We start from the raw sequence: 16,046 nt of genomic DNA, 5'->3' as shown, positions 1-16,046 counted from the left end.
GGGATAGATACAGGATTTGAGATAAAGTGCTCTTTCATCTAAACTATGAAAATTATGGGGTCAGTTTGACTTCATCTTTTTCAAAACTAAAATTTTTAAAACGTCCTTCCGAAGCGGTCAATGGAATTTCAATTCCGATAACCGAAAACTTCTTACGCGCAACCCCCACACCAAAAATAATGTCGACACTACCACATGACCCATTTTGGTGTATCAGCCAATACTATCCACATCACGAGGATAGTGTCAGCCATCCTGAGAGAAGATTCAATTTGGCAAGACAATCATAAGAAGCTCAAGACTTGAGAACTCCATTGCATTGCTTTAACTCTGAAGAAAAAGCCTAATCTCCTTAGTATCTTTACTAGCGTGAATTTACCTCGATGAGGAATCTTTACAATGATATTGTAGTAATCATGATGACGATTCATTAACTACTGTTAGTGGAATAATTTTGTTAAGAGTGGAAATTCAAGAAATCTACTATTCAAATTGGCCTTCGATAAAATTTATCTATCAGTTAACTACCTAGTGGCAATGATCGACCCACTGCATGATTATTCTAGCAAATAAAAGGAAGCCCTATGAATATATTATTCTATCCACAACCTACGGAGAGGTTAACAAATAATTCACCATCACGTAAGACTTCTTTGTGGTTGATGCATCACCTACTTACAATGCGATCTTAGATCACTCATAGCCATGGTCTCCACCTACGACCTTACGATAAAATTTGCATAGAATGGAGAGATAGTCACAGTTCAGGGAAAATGAAGAAGTCTCATACATATTACCAACAGAAGGTTGATGGCATGGAACAAGTGTCATTTGATATCTAGAATTAATTAGAGGGGGTTTTGAAACTGATGAAACTACATTTGAGATTCTCGCTTGCCTTAGTGAACCTGGTAATTTTTTTCTAATCACTAAAAATTTTAATGCAAGGTATAAATAATTTTTTATCCAGACCCTCCAGGAGGGTCAAAACATTTTTTTTGGTTGGTCATTCAAATGTCAGACATCCCAATCAATATAAGATGCCACCGACTAATAATTAATTCATTCCCTCAACCAATAGTTTAAACGATGAGGTTGCCAGTTGGCTAGGTAGATCTAAGAAGAAGTACGGAAGCTCATGGAGGCGGGCTGCATCTGGGAGATATAAAACCCAACTTAGGTTTGTAATGTGGTCATTATCTTGAAATTGAATGGAAAATGAAGGATAGATATAGACTTTACAAACCAAAAATGTATCTGACTGAAGGAAGTCTTCCCCTATGAAGGATCAATGCTCTTGTGGATTCAACAATCAGTCATTTAGTAAGGAGCTTTGTGGCACTTTCTCTTGTTATCATTTGATTAGAATGCATCCAACTGACACATAAAAGACTACATTCATCACGAGCGAATGTATTTAGTGTTATAATGTATTTTCATTTGGGCTAAAGAATGTTTGGGCTACCTGCGAGCAATCAATGAATGTAATATTTTCAAATAAATATTGGATAAATATTGAAGTTTGTGTCGATAATATCCTAGGTAAAAGTCGGTCAGCTGAACAACATATAAATGGTCTAAAAAAATATTTTAAATGCTTAAAAATTATTACATGAAACTCAATCCACTGGAATGTACATTCAATGTTTTGGCCGGCAAATTTGTCGAATACATCCTAATAACTCAAGGAAGAAAGGCCAACTAGAAGAAAGTGCCAGTGCTTATGAATATGCCTTCTCCTCAAATTGCCAAGAAAGTGCTAAAGCAACCAGTCAGTTAGCAACACTCAGCCGATTCACCTTAAAGTCAGTGATAAATGTGCAATGTTCTACAAAGTACTATGAAAATCTAAGAGCTGTAATTGGTGAACGGAGTGTGAACAAGCATTCCAAAGCATAAGAAAATAACAAGCCTCACCATTGCTTCTACAAAGCCAATTTTTAAGGAAGAACTCTCTCTACATTTAAGAGTGGGCCTAAGGCCTCTATCTTGGTCTGAGAGGAGCTCAGAAAGCAATTCCAAATCTACTACACCGATTGGGTTCTCAGAGGCACTGAGGTCAAGTACCCTATCATGAAAAGCTAACATTTTCTCTAATTTTTATTGCTTACAGACACTAGTCATATTTTCAACCTCACCTTATTAGGGTCATCACTAACTAAATCCATGCTCACTCTGCTGTAATATTTTTATCAGATTCTAAAGTAATCCATGGAACTCAATAAATGCACATCACCTACATTCTCGAAATAGTGACTAAATCTCAAGTTGTAGTAGACTTTCTAACAGATTCTCTTAAAATAGTGAACCAAGCAAGATAATTACCTTAGTATTTAAACATAAATGTTACACATTAGTGGAGCCTTTAGTTAAGTGAGAAAAGAAGTCAAACTAGAACTAAGTAGTTCAATCGAGGAACATTATTATCATTTGGTTGTCATTGAGTTCAAATTGACTAACAACTTGACAGAATATTATGTGTTAATAGTTGATCTATGCCTAAATTTTGAGTTAGGAGTTTGACATCTTTTAGAAAAGTTAGATTCACAATTTTTGGTAAATCAAGTCAACCAATAATTCAAAGTTAGAGACAAAGTAATGGTTAACCACTTGAACAAGATAAAGGAGGAGATAAGGAAGTTTGCAAACATCAAAATCGAGCACAATGGTTAGGAAGAAAGTAATATTGCAAAATTTATTAAAAAAACACTTTCTTTAGAGAGGGCACATTGAAGAGGCTTCTCTGGCCAGCCATTATGGAACTAGAGGTGATGGAGGTAGAGCTTAAGAGCACCAAGAGTTGGATGGATCCTTACAACAAAAATCTAGAAATTGAAAAGATCCCTGAGTGAATAATGGATCTAAGGATTTTCAATTTTAAAGTCGTATAAAATCTCATGATTGAAGACAAAAACTTCTAAAGGTCAGGCACTTCACTACTCTCATGATGCATTAAGGAAAAAAAGGAGGAAGAAATCCTCTATAAAATTGCACTCTAGAGAATGTAGGAGTCAATCCAGAGAAAAGACCAATGCACATCATCTTCAGATGGAAGACTGCATTTGTCCAACCCTCATGAAAGAAGCATAGGTGTTTCTATGAGCTATGAGTAGTGCAAAAGTATGCTTCATTATAGTACCAACCGGTCCACATGTTCAGCTAATTGTCAGTCTCTGGTCTTTCATCATCTGTGGATTCGAGATCATCACGATGATTCTCCTTCAAAGTGCTAGCACAAATTACTTTTATTTTTTTTTATAGTTTTAAAAATGAATAAAATCAAAGTCCCTTGCCCAAATTTCCACAAAAATTGTCCAGAACTTCATCTGGAAAGACATCATTTCTTAGTATGTCTTATCTCTGCTTCTTATCACTGACAATGGAACAAAATTCATTGATTAGAGGGTAAAATATTTTTTCCAAAGTAAGGGAGTAAACCTGAATTATGCATTTGTACATCATCCTCAGACGAATGGACAAGTAGAGGCTGCCAACAAGATAAGCTTAAATCTATTAAGAAAGAAGTTCAAAGGGACAAAGGCAATTAGTTGGACTTACTTTTGTCTGTCCTTTGGGCTGTCCGAATGATATTATCATCAGTGATCAGAAAAACTCCTTACACACTTTCCTATGGAATAAAAGAAATGTTGCTAGTTGAGTATAGCTACCATAGCTAGAGTGTCTTCAAAACCACCTCACTCGATGATATGAAACTTGTTAAATGGCAGGAAGTGAATGATTAAGGAATGGTTCTCTCTCTTAACCTACTAAAATATAATCAAGCCATCACAACACTTTTGTAGTAAAAAACAAAGAGGACTACTCGATGCTACAATTGGAATGTCTGAGAGAAGTCAATGACTCCTCACGACCTAGTTTTGAAGAATGGTAACCCAACAACATGAGAGCAATCAGACATAAAACATCATCATACATAGACCAACCCATTCATTAGTGATAACAAAATTATCCTGGAAGCCTGTTAGCTAAAAAAATACAAAAAAAGACACACCAAACATGGAGAGGGGATAATCGCAAAAAAATTATTTCTTAAACCAATCACACTATTCCGACAAGAAAAAAAGGAGTTCATTATCTCCAATACTTGTGATTTTTTTTTTATTTTTAGCACACTGTTAAAAGGAAAATTAGCTAACAATGTGAGTGTGACTGACCCCATGAAAAACCAAAAGGCTGATGTCCCCAGCATTGAGCAACACTCAGGGAAGGAGTGTACCCTAAAAAGCAAATCGATAGAGGCATTACAGCATTTGGTTGCAAAACTCCTCAACTTTAGTATTCAATATTTGGGCACAGAAAATTCATGAGGTTATAAACCGCTTATTAGTGATAGAGCTCCGTGAAGAGTTCCAAGATAATCACCTTGAGAAAGTACCAACAAAAACTCCCTTACAAGGAGTAATGCAACAAAAAAAAATTTGGGCCCAACCAAAAAACTAAAACTCTGACCCGCTTAAGTTAAGAGTTGACACCCTAGAAAAGTTGATGCAACACATGTCTTCTAAAAGGTTGACAAATATATAAAATGATTGAAAATGATATCATGATTTCTGATTGCCGTTCACACATTAAAAATCAACCCTCAACACTCCAGCAACAAAACCTAATACTTGAGCGGGGTGGAGAAAACTTCAAAATTAACTGGAGAATGAAAAACAATGTGACATTATAGTTTAGTAAGTAGGTAAATAAACAAAAGTTAACTTAGTTAAAATTGATTGAATGTCATATTTCATTTATAAAATTATTTAGTTAAGTTATTTTCTGAATAATAACATTTCATTTACATTAGTTCAATTACACAAAAGCAAAGAGAAAGTTAAGAAAATAAATCCTAAGTTCAGGACTCTTAGGGTCAAATGTTGGATGATTCATCATCTGCCACATTACCCCCTTGGATTCCTCTCAATGTTCTGAAATTGAACGAGTGTTGAAGAGTCTTTTGAACATGTCAATTTTAGAGTACTTGTGCTCAACCATTCCAAGTTTAACAAATTTATCAACTACCTCTATAATAGCACTTTCCAAATGCACAATGTGTCTATCAAAGTACTCTTTGGGCATCTTTTATACGGTCATCTGGTCCATTACTCAGCATTCTCCTCCTGGACAGCAGACACCCACTCTGATGCAATCGTAAAGATCACTTTAGCATCCTCTAGCCGAGCCTCTACCATGACCGCCAGATTTTTTGCCAATCTCACTTGTGCTTTAAACTCTTTTGCCTTTGATTAAACCTTCAAGTCCCTGTCTTTTATGTTATGATATTGGGAGGAGAGGTGTTGGGTCAAGTGAGTCTAAGCAATTGATATTACTTAACCATGTTACAGAGTTCTACAGGCCAAAGATTATTCGAAACTTTAGTTTAGCCTCTTTGACCACATCACATCTAAAATGATCGGCAAATAGTCTTCCAGTCCTGGGGCTTGGGGGAACTAGTCTCTCAGGATTTTTATTAATGTAAAACTTGATTCCAAGTTGAGAAATAACTTCAGTCTTTCTTCTTGTAGCGAAATACAATAATCTATACATTCCTTCTACTTCTTTTTGGGAGCTAAGGGGAGAGAAGAGTCAGAATCTTAGGTCGGAGCCTTGTCTTCCTTCGATACTATTCTTCTGCAAATGCTGCCAACCAATGATCTAGAGTGGATGCCTGCTGGAGCTCCTCTTCAACCAGATTTTCTTGAGGTCTTCTGCCACCTCTTATTTTGTCAGTGCAACTTATAATTATCAAAACTGTCAGCTAGCCTCCTCGCTTTCAACAAGAGGAATGAACCCCAAGGAAGATGACCAGGAAGCTCTTTTGATCAGCGGATGCTCAGAGGATTCTTTATCATCCAAACTAAAAATGCTTGGGGTTGACTCCTCCTAGAAGTGATCCTCGATGCCTCTAAATTCATCAAAGATGATTTTTTTTTATCAAATTAACTTGACGGTGATAGTGTTTTGAAGAAAAACTTTGGTATCAGAGATAAATGAATTAAGTTAAAACCTCAGCTATCCTAACTTCCTAATCGTCATCCTATTCTTCTTTGATAACTTCCCTCCTTGATGGGGAAACGTTAACATTCTTCTTTCTTTAATCCTTAACAGCCGTAATAACTACACAGCTATTTCAATCTTCCTTTTCTCGTCCACCTCATTAGAAGTAACCAACAGTGCAGAAGTTATTGCACCAAACTAGGCAAAGTTTAACACCCGGTTCAATGTCATGGGATCGAAATACTAGATGACCAATATTTTTTAGACTTGACAGTCAAAGAATTTCATAGGAACCACTACAGAACTCCTCTCTTATTTTATTAAGATCCTCCAATCTTACTTGTGGTAGTTCTCCCGTTCTTGCAGAAGCCCCTAATGAATCGAAATTCCAATCATTGATCTTATTTTCTACATAAATCAAGTGAAATTTTGGAGTCGATTCAAATACAGCATTCAAATACAGCGTAGCTGTCCAGCAAAAAAATTGAAGAATCATATGGGAAAACAGTTCAATGGACCACGGGATCTCCATCCTTTGCTATTAGATGATGGAGATCAGTTTCATCTGCACTCTGATGATTTTGTGGTGGCTGAGTATCGGCCGAATTTTCAAGTAGAATGGAGAACGAAGTTCCAACAAAAATCGATGGTAGAAGAAGATCAAATCTTCCTTGGATTAGTCGATCTCCCTCACCTCTAGCTCCATCACCTTGAATATCATGTTTGTGTTATACACAAGTTTCTTTTAGGAGATTTACATCGAATGAGGTGAGTGTAGACCATTCGATGTTTGGTACCAAGCCGAATAATTATAGAGAATATTTGGAGGCCATTAGTATTTTAGAAGAGAATCAACTCAAAGGAGAGATAAGAAATGATTGAAAGGAAAAAAAAAGAGTGAAATACGAGAAAGTATAAGAGCAGTTCCCTTTAATCCTTAATATAAAGTTTCAAGGGTATTCAAAAAGCCTTGAATCCTTACCTAAATCCTTGAAAATTTACATTAAATGAGCGCAAAATTGAGAAAACAAAATGATGTAAAATTTTGAAAATTTATAAAAATTTAATTTAATTTATGATATAAATTATTTCATAGATGGATCTTCAGTTATCAAAGGCAACAAAAGGCCCCAACTCACAGTGCTTCGGTATTTGGTACAATGCATGCTCCCCAAACTTAAACTTCTTCATACTCTCTTCCTCTAGTCAGTCTTGGATACTTGAACTGGTTAGCCTAATATTATTCAGCTCTATCCAATGAATCGCAACCTCCATCAAAAGTTTCATCACATCTACATGAAAAATACTAACTCCTTCGGGACTAATTTGGCTATCTCCCTCTGAAGGCCAACCTCCCAAGAGAAGGAGACATCATTTCATCCATCAAGCAAGCCATTGATGTTAGGGATCCACACCGATCGTTGTTCTCCCTTTCAATGTCCTCAGGGCCTGACAGACGGCCAAGTGCACTTCCACCTTAGGCTAGAACAGAAGGTTCCTCGGCCGCCTCTAGAGCAGAGGGCTATCTAGCTTTCAATACTGACAAGTCAAAAATACGCACGAAGTCCTTTAAAAGAATAATGAATTTTCACATAGAGCTGAACACAATAGATCTCCCAAGTTTAAGAAAAATAAGATTGTTTTCTGACCAGTCATTTGATCCACCTAATACAAGTGGAGGCTTTCATCAACAGATGACTGGACAACTGCCTGACTGGCCTCACTAACTGTGGGAAATAAAATTTCACCATCACGCAGTTGGGCATGGTCATAAAACCATCTATATCAATTGTTATACCATCGTTTGATAAAGCAAGGGCAGTTTCACTAGTGGTATCCACATCACCTTGACTCCTCATTTCATGAAGTAACATCGAGTTAAATGACTCGAAGTCTCAGACTAAGAGAAATTCCCATAGGAACGTGTTAGTTTAGTTAAATACATCCTGAGAGATTATTTTTATCACTTTTTTCTCTTTTATTTTTTTAGAAGTCGCGAGCATGTCTATTTTCTTATAATTTTTATCTCTTGGTAAATCTCTTTTCCAGATCATATCAATAATCTGGAGAAGAGAGGAAACAGAAAAATAAGAATATACGATAATGAAGAAATATGAGAAAAAGCATGTGGAGAACTTTTGTAAGGTAAACTTTACATGGTAGCCCAAAGAACTTACGTCCAAAATGAGATTGGTTAAAAAATGAATGGATAAGAGATTCACAATAAGAGATTCACGTGTGTGTGTGTGTTTTTTTTTGGGTCAAGAGAAAATTTCAAAGGGATGTATCCCTTTGGTTAATTACATCTTAGGGGTTGCTCAAGAATACTCTCATAAAATGAACCTACTTACATTTGTATAATGACTAGTGGGACGGTGTCACAAATGAAGATTATCTTGCACGAGCATCCTGATGACTTTAAAGCGCACTTCGATCCATACAGAAAGAGAGTGAATCTTTCATTATCCCCATACAGATGATTGCTTATCTTTAACTAGGGCCTACGAAATAAACAGGTAATCCATAGGGTCCACACTATGCTTTCAATGTCAGACTAGGCTAAAAGGGTAGAGGGTAAATCACCATATCCTAAATGGGTAGCAGTCTATCCTCAATCAAAGCCTACGAGATGAAATCTGCGAAGCATCAAAAGGAGCGATAGGACTCAAATGGGGTAAAAAAAAAGAAGGGAAGTGTAATGTCATTTGGTTAGAAATAGTCAGGTCAGGATAACACAGATTCATTATCCAAAACTATTACAACCCTAGTCTACCATATCGTGAAGGTAGTCGATCCAACACAACCACAGACCCTCTTGTCAAAAATTTATGAATTGTGTCATCCAAAAAAATCTTGGTAGCACTAAGGTTGAGAGAAGGAAACTCTAATCCTATGATCCTAAATATGTAGGAAGAGAAGAGGTGAGACTTACACCTGACAAAGTGACGAGAATGTCGCGGGAGAAAAAAGAAATGAGAGGTACAACTAATGAAGCAAGAATACTCTCATAAAAAACTTACTCCCCGTCTTGGTCAAGGAAGTGTATAACACCATAAACATGCTAGACAAACACCTAAGTATAAAATTTATGTTTGGTGTCAGTCGGGTTGAAGAAGCACGGAGGCTTCTCCTCAAGATATGCAAGATGATACAGTTATTTATTCAAGTCCTATGTGTGGAGGCCCCCTTAGTTATGAATGAGTCTACAGCCATGCATGCAACCAATATAATATCTAGCCTGAAGGTCATGAAGAAAATAAAGTGTAAATTTGGATAAAATTTGAATACTTTAAGCCTAAATTTTAATTTATCACAAAATTTTAATATTAAAATTTTGCATATAGTTTATAAAATTTTAGTTCTTAAAGAGCCTAAGTGGTCTGCACAATTCCTAGGCAATCTGCAAGGTAAAAAGGTTGAAACCAATCTTAAGCACACAAGAATGCAATGAAAACATTAAATAAAGCCAAATAAAAAATAATAAAAGGTTAGTGGAAACGGGTGACAACATATCCCAAAAAAATAAAAAATGACCAGGGAAAACATAAATACATACCTAGTCTTAATTCTATATATCAATAAGATATAGATGTAAGGTACCAAATGCAAGCAAGCAGCTCCTGGTCCCAATTACATGGTTCTCCCTGTATAGCACCTCGGAGCTAGTGCCCTTTCCTTATTTATAATCCATAACTCTTCTTAGGATTATAAAAGTATATAAAAAAGTAAAAAAAAAATTAGACTCTACTTGCATAAAAAAATGGTATAAAGCTAACTTTATGTAATAGCATGAGCCATGCTTGGTTGGAGGATCTGAGGAGTGTCTGTAATAAAAGTTAGTGTTTAAATCATTACATTGCACCTCTCTATTACATATGTGAGTGTATGTATTAGGCATGGCTCTCTGCAAGAAAATTGACCAAATATACTACCACACATTTCAAAAGAGCCAAACGTGCAACACACCAAAAGCACAAATGATGATGTCTGGCTAGGGTAACCAAACCAACAGAGAACTATAACAAGGACATCAAAAAGACTAACTTGAATCATCATCCTTAGCCTCTCACACAATCAAGCATAAGTGTCTTAACCATCATCTATGTTCATGCAGGTGTGGGCAAAAAGGCCATTGTATATCATAATGGGGTCGTCGTGATTTGGCCCTGTCCTAAGTTTCCAAGGATCCTAAGTTGTGCCACTAAATTCAGATTTAGTAAAAGCAAGAAAAAATGAATTTAAGTATGTTCTAAGGTAGGGATGCAAATAATTTTAAAATAAGTTTGAAAATATATTGCATACACGTGTCAATCCCAATGTGATAGCCCGTATGCCCACCAAGACATCCTCACGGGCAATACTCACTAACACATTGTGATCAACAAAGCGTCGTTTAGCTAATGATCCAACATCATCATAGAAAAAATAGAAAAAAAACACACATGCAAATGCAAAGAAATTGAAAGATGGAAAACATTTGCCACTAGTATACAGTGCGTACATTAATGAAGAAAACACTGACATTGTGAATTGATGCATGCAAGACATACGACACAAGTGGAGATGATTGTGTCAAAGAGATGGTGGCTCAAAGTTGAGTGTCCCATAAAATTAGTGACCTAGAGAGTGAGTGTGTCATCAAGGAAGTGACACAAATGGTGGGTGTGACGTGATCGCAATTACCTAAAGGGTGGGTATGTTCTGGAGGCCATGATTTGGATGGTGAGTATGTTGTGAAGGTAGTGACATGGAGGGTTTGTGTGTCGTTGAAACAATGACCTAAATGGTTAGGTGAGTCGTGGAGATACTGACCCGGAAGGAGATTGTGTTATGGATGTAGTGATCTGGAGGGTGGGGGAGGTAGTGACCTAGAGGGAGGGTATTTCATGGAGGCAGTGACCCTAAGGGTGAGTGTGTCATGGAGGGAGTGAACTAAAGAGTGGGTGTATTTTGGAGGCAGTGTCCCAGAGAGTTGGGTGTGCTGTAGGTACAGTGACTTGGAGGGTGAGTGTCTCCTTAAGGCAGTGCCCGAGAGGGTGGGTGTGCTTTAGAGAAAGTGACCCGAAGGGTGGGTTTTCCTGGGTGGCAATGACCTAGAGGGAAGCCTACTATAGTCTGATGCAGTGTCGTAAAGAGATAAGTTGAAGTAACTCTCACTGAGGGAAATTACACACCCAATAGGCTTGATGGGCAAGTCACCCTCAAATAGGACATGTGGGTGTCCAGAATGTGTGTGTGGACAGTAACTCAAGAAAACTCAAACATGTAAGTCATGATCATGTAAGATATCATGCAAAGCAAATAGATGTGGGGATATACAAGTTAGCATGAGTACTAGTGACTTGAGGCACCTTGATGCATAAATGTAATGGAGCAAGTCTATCGAGCAATATACCTGTGCGAGGCACAAACGTTTGCTAAGGGCATATGAGTGCATATGCTCATAAATGCACGACAGGGTGCAAGTGTAAATTTCTTAATGCAGGAAATGTGAAAAAAACTTGTGATGATGCAACATTTAATAGAAATGGTTGATCAAACTAATCAAGTTGACGGGGCTGATCAGAAAACTTGTTGAAAGATATCAATCAATTTGATCTGACCGGTACGGTTGATCGAACAAGTCGACAAAAGATTGTTAGTCGAGCCGACCAGGTTGGTGGGGCTGAGCGGGCGAGTGATGGAACATATCAATACATCTAATTGAGTTGGTGCTACCAATCGGAAGCCAATGGAACATATTGATCAATCCAATAAAAGGAGGCACAAATGTTTGCTAAGGGCATATGAGTGCATATGCTCATAAATGCACTACAGGGTGCAAGTGTAAATTTTTTAATGCAGGAAATGTGAAAAAAACTTGTGATGATGCAACATTTAATAGAAATGGTTGATCAAACTAATAAAGTTGACGGGGCCGATCAGACAAGTTGTTGAAAGATATCAATCGATTTGATCTGACCGGTACGGTTGATTGAACAAGTCGACAAAAGATTGTTGGTCAAGCCGACCGGGCTGGTGGGGTTGAGCAGGCGAGTTGATGGAACATATCAATAAATCTAATTGAGTTGGTGCTACCAATCGGAAGCCAATGGAACATATTGATCAATCCAATAAAAACATTATGACAAATTGAACGAGTCAACAAAAGATTGTCGGTTGGATTGATTGGGATAGTGTGGCTGATCAAGAAAGTTGATGGAATAACATGCAAAAATCATTAATTTTACGCATATTTTAAAATATAGACCAAGCACACAATTTTGAGTGCTTGCAAGAAATGAGATTGAATCATTCTTAGCTACAAAACTAACTCATCCTAACGATCTCAGAGGTCACCCTAAGTGTAGTTAATGGAGGGAAGAGGGTATCGCCAGAAAGAGACAGGGGACCGCCTCTATTTGCCCGACATAAATAAATTTCATGGTTAAAAACTCCACGATGTAAGAAGTGTCAAAGTTGTGGCACTTTTCATTTTCTATGCCTAAACAAAGGATTTGGTTCCCCTCCGTTATGGAAGCGGAATCACTAGCACAAATGTGGGGTTATAATAATCCCAGGAATTAGAATTTCATACTTAAAATGAAAAAGGATAGGTTTTTATCATGTGATTCGAGGAGCAAGGAATAAAGCTCTTAAACTATGTGGTTTCCTCTAGAAACACCAAAAATCCTAACTAAGTTTCTCTAACATCCAGACCTAGGGGGTTCTAGGAATTAAAATGCAAGAGCTTATGGAATCTTACCAACATGGAGGCAGACAAAGCATGCTCCTTACTAGCTTGAACTTTTAGCATCCGGGCCATGTAACAACCAACCTCATAGTACATTCACTAATTGAGTAAAAGAGTAAGTGAGGGCTAGAGATATGTGACCCGACTCGCAATTACGCAGTAATTTAGCTTCCAAAAGATGACAAAAAACATGACCCAATTTATATTTAGCGGCTAGTGTGCAAAATTGAAATGCTATGAAATTTAGAAAATATTTTAAACACTAGGGGTACTACACAAGTATATATATCATTTCAAGTAATATATGATTTTCTCTTAAGACAAGTGAGGTAAGAAATCCCGTAGGCTAATTCTAATCTACTATTATCAAACCTTAGTTTGGAATTTTGATTAAAGTGATTATTATAGCAACTACTCCAAAATGACAATATTAAATCTAACTACTCCTAAATGAAAGAATTAAATATAAAATTAACTTATCTGAATAAATTAGTTTGGAGAATTTTGAGTTGTTAAAGACTACCTTTCTTGTGCAATTACCTAAATAATGTAAAGGAATGAAATGCTTAGAATTTAATGTAGTTTCTGACAAATATGAGCATACATATTCTTTACGCCCTCCTGTTGCTAGCAAAGAACATTGGCTAACTTAAGGCTGATTCCTTAACATCTCAATTCTGCTTCATAACTATCTAGCCTCTCACCTCTAGATGCCCCTAAGCCTATGCAACTATAATGGCCAAATCTCGGCATCAAAATACTAAACCTTAAGCCAAATTGATAAAAATCTAGCCCGTCACTCTAAAACTAACCGATTCTACAGCCATCAAAACCTATCTCCTTATTTATTTCCACTCCCCCATTGTTGATCAACATGGCTCTGCTTAGAATAAAGTGTGGTATCCACTAGTTGGGTGAAATCATAACCTTTCTAAGTCATTTTGTTTCTCAACGAATTTTAGCCTTATAAGTGATCAGTTTGCAAAGTCAATTAAGAGCCACTAAAACTGCTATCACATTAATAAAATAAGAGAATTTTTAAGAAAATAAAAATTCCTAAACATGCATCTATTTCATAAACATTAAAAAAATAAGATAATGACATCAACAGTAAAAAGAATTGATAGAATTAAGTAATAAGTTATGTGCTAACAAGGAACATATGCCTACCTACCCTCTTTCGAGCATATATGTACATTTAGTTTTCTATTAGTTTTATGCAAGTATCTGTCTCTAGAATCATAAAGTAGAAATAGATCATAAAATTCTATTTTGTTAAAAGTTGCATTGTCGCATAAGAATTTTACTAGCTAGCCAGACAATGTGAGTGCACTCAAGTTGCAAGGTCACTGCTCTCCCAAGTCTTAGTTTCACTTAGAATAAATTTTAACATAACTTATTTTCACTTAAGTTATTTCAATGAAGTAAAGAATATATTACACATCACATGAAAATAAAAATAATTCTAACGTAAAATTAATTTTCCTTCACATGTCACTACTTCATGTTAAAAGAAAAGATTACGGAAAACTACTTACGAAGCATGGATAAGACACAACAGAAAAGTTCATTTAAATTAAATAAAATCTAATCGAAAAGGTTTGCAATTAATTACAAAAAAAATGAAGAACACAATACTTAGCTTTTTACCTTTGAAATAAAGAAGAAAATCTCTCCAACAAAGTCCTGCCGATTCAAGTGCCACTCATGCTTCCTTACACATATCTCTCAAAATCCCTCACCAATCTCTCCAGAAAATGAAGAAATCTACATCTCCATATACTCACCACAACTAGACTTCTGTAATTCCTTCCAAACTACCCCTTATGAGAGGCGTCAACCCCCCTATTTAAAAAGAGACAAAAATCCCTCATTTCTCCAAGAGACACATATCTTCATCCAAGAGACATATCTTTTCATTCCAAGAGACACATCTTCTCATCCAAGAGTCTTTCTAAGTGTTTAGATTCATTGAATCACTCCAAGAGGCATGCAAGTTGTCCAAAAGCTTACAGAACATTTCAGAATGGCCTAGAATTTCCCAAAAGTCGTCCAATAACCATCTCGGATGCTATAGCTCCAGTATGGGGCTCTACAAAACCTATTCCTAGTGCTATGGGGCCATTCTGGGAGCTAAAACCCCACTCTTCTGACAAATCCATAGTTTCACCCTGTTTCGCTCCGTTTCGGCTCTGTTTCGCTCTGTTTTCGTTCCGTTGCGCTCCAGATTGGTATACCAACAAGAAAGACATGAAAATAACCTTTCTTTAAATTATAATTTTTTTTAGAAATATGGAATAAATTTTTAGGAGATTAAGCATGGAAATTCATATCAAAATGCTCAGATCAGAATTTTCTTCTTTTGCTCAATTTGCCTCCCAATTGTACCGTTTTGGCTTCATTCTCACCAAAAGTCCATTTATTGTACCTGAAGATAAAAAATATACAAAATACCTTCTTTTGACGTGTAATATGATTAAAAATGTGATTAAAATGATCATGAAATGTACATTGAAAATAAGAAATTTTTAGGTGGAACAATATGCAAGCATCTTTGATAAAAAAATTTAGACATGCAAGAGTATGTCAAACACGTACCTTATGCAAGGAGGGTTGATCAGGTTCCTATATGTTGTGATGTTGTTGACACCCCACTGATGGCGAGGAGCTTCAATGAAACTTCTAGCAGAAAGGGAAAGGAAACAGGTGAGGTTGTTGGAACTAAGAGAAGAAGACAATTGACATGCCTAAAAACATTCAACTTTTATATATACATTTGATGCAGAAATTTTTAGGTAGATCAATATGCAAGCATCTTTGATAAAAAAATTTAGCCATGCAAGAGTATGTCAAACACGTACCTTATGCAAGGAGGGTTGATCAGGTTCCTATATGTTGTGATGTTTTTGCCACCCGACTGATGGCGAGGAGCTTCAATGAAACTTCTAGCAGAAAGGGAAGGGAAACCGGTGAGGTTGTTGGAACTAAGAGAAGAAGACAATTGAAATGCCTAAAAACATTCAACTTTTATATATATAATTGATGCCTATGTTTAATGATATTACACTTTAAAGAAATGTATTTTCATATTTTTGTTGTAGGTATGCTAATTCTAAGAATTTGGAGCTTAAAGGATGCAATTAGGAAGCAATTTTGAGGCAAAAGACGGCTCGTTGTAAGAGTTGAACTTGCGCCTAAGCGTCTGATTTGGCACCTAAGCGTCTGATTTTGAGCTGAAGTGCCTAATTTGGCTGCTAAGAGCTAGCACCCAGATTTGAACTGGCCCCTAAGTGCCTAATTCATCACCTAT

Source organism: Phalaenopsis equestris, unplaced genomic scaffold (assembly GCF_001263595.1).
Source record: "Phalaenopsis equestris unplaced genomic scaffold, ASM126359v1 Scaffold201778, whole genome shotgun sequence".
Lineage (NCBI taxonomy): Eukaryota > Viridiplantae > Streptophyta > Magnoliopsida > Asparagales > Orchidaceae > Phalaenopsis > Phalaenopsis equestris.
Note: the sequence above shows the minus strand (reverse complement) of the source record.